General features: G+C 50.6%; 1 protein-coding gene across 2 annotated transcripts in view; it reads left to right on the top strand.

Annotated features, from left to right (window-relative positions):
• Cpn1 (carboxypeptidase N subunit 1) overlaps nucleotides 1–1,893 on the top strand; it is a 34,273-nt gene that overhangs the window by 5,447 nt on the left and 26,933 nt on the right. The window lies entirely within an intron of this gene.

Genomic DNA, 1,893 nt, shown 5'->3' with positions numbered 1-1,893 from the left:
GCCAGGGCTATACAGAGAAACCCTGTCTCGAAAAACCAAAAAAAAAAAAAAAAAAAAAAAAAAAAGACTGGAGAATCCTGAAGTGCTCTGGCTCCGCAGGCAGTAAGTGCGAAGGTGGACGCTGTTTGAATCTCTCATCCCTACACCAGTCCAGCTAAACTCAAGATCTTGTTATGCGAACAGCTGTGGAAATTCCCAGCTTCCTGTACTTGTAGCCATGCTAGTCAGTACTCCACACTGACCTCTATTCCCCAGCCTTCTTTTTGTATTTTTTTTTGTTGTTGTTGTTCTGAGTCAGGAGCTTGAAATTTTGCCCAGGCTAGAACTCATGAAGCAGGTCTCAGGCTTAGGGCCCTCCTGACTCAGGCTTCTGGGTAGCTGGGTTCATAGCGGTGCCACTGTGCCTAGCATGAAAGAATCATGTACCTAGGAGTTTGGATGGTTCCTAGAAGCCATGGGAGTCAGGGAAAGACTCCCTAAGTCTTGCTGGCACCTCACTGTGACTCCCATCTCAGTCCTCCGAACTCCAGATAAAAAGCTGCCATTGTTTGAAACAGACAAATTTGTGATAATTTGTTGCAGCAGCAGTAGGGATCTATTACACTGTTCTGTTTCTGGGAACCTGGGAACTCGTTTAGGTGAAGTTCTTCTCCCTCTTCCTCTCCCTCCTCCTCCCCTCCCTCCTCTTCATCCTCTTCCTCCTTCTCTCCTCCTATTCTCTTCCCACTCTGCCTTCTTTTTCTTCTTCCCCTGCCTCACTCATTCTAAGCAAGGGCTCTGACACCAAGCCACAGCCCCTGTCCCAGAGAGCCTTCTTTACTAGCCTAACCAATGGCCAGCTGTGTACAAAGTCAACGGGGAAAGCCTGCTGCCGTTTAAGACTGACAGTTAAATGGAGAGTAGAATGTGGAGCAGAGACTGAAGGAAAGGCCATCCAGAGACTGCCCCACATAGGGATCCATCCCATATAGTATTACCAAACCCAGGCACCATTGTGGATGCCAAAAGTGTGTGCTGACAGGAGCCTGATATGACTGTCTCCTGAGAGGCCCTGCCAGAGCCTGACAAATACAGAGATGGATGCTCATAGCCAACCATTGGACTGAGCGTGGGGTCCCCAATAGAAGAGTTAGAGAAAGGACAGAAGGAGTTGAAGGGGTTTGCAACCCCATAGGAAGAACAACAATATCAACCAACCAGACCCCCTAGAGCTCCCAGGGACTAAGCCACCAACCAAGGAGTACACATGGCTCCAGCTGCATATATAACAGAGGATGTCCTTGTCAGTCATCAATGGGAAGAGAGGTCCTTGGTCTTGTGAAGGCTTGATAGATGCCCCAGTGTAGGGGAATTGAGGGCAGGGAGGTGGGATTGGGTGAGTGAGTGGAGGAACACCCTCATATGCTGGCTCCTTGCCAGCAGGTCCAGGCGAGAGGAGAGAGGTCCCGGGCACACAGGGGTCTCTCCAAGACTGAGCGGGATGGCAGCTCAAAAGAAACACACCAAGCCGGCAGTCTTGTCAAAGCAGGAACTCAACTTTATGGCATCAGCCTCTCACTTATATAAGTTCAGAACATAGGGAGGGGGATTTTTGGTAGGGTAAGATGATGTAGGAGGTGGGGAAGGGTGACAGAAGGCATGGAGTGACTGACAGGGCCAATGGCAAAGCTCTACCTCAGCAAGAGGCAGGGCCAAACAGGTCTTGCTGAGTCACCCCGTTACGGAAGTGACCAAGACAGGTCTCAAAACTCAAGCCAGGCTTAGGCTCTCCCACAAGGCCGCAGAAGCTCGAGCCAGGCTAGGGTTTATCCTCAAGGACCAAACCAGGGCCAAAATGGGGCCCAACATTCATAGAAGCAGGGGGAGGGAGGATGGGATAGGGGGTTTCTGGGG

The sequence above is a fragment of the Mus pahari genome, chromosome 1 (genome assembly GCF_900095145.1).
Source record: "Mus pahari chromosome 1, PAHARI_EIJ_v1.1, whole genome shotgun sequence".
Classification (NCBI taxonomy): Eukaryota; Metazoa; Chordata; class Mammalia; order Rodentia; family Muridae; genus Mus; species Mus pahari.
Note: the sequence above shows the minus strand (reverse complement) of the source record. Positions and strands in the feature narration are given on the sequence as shown.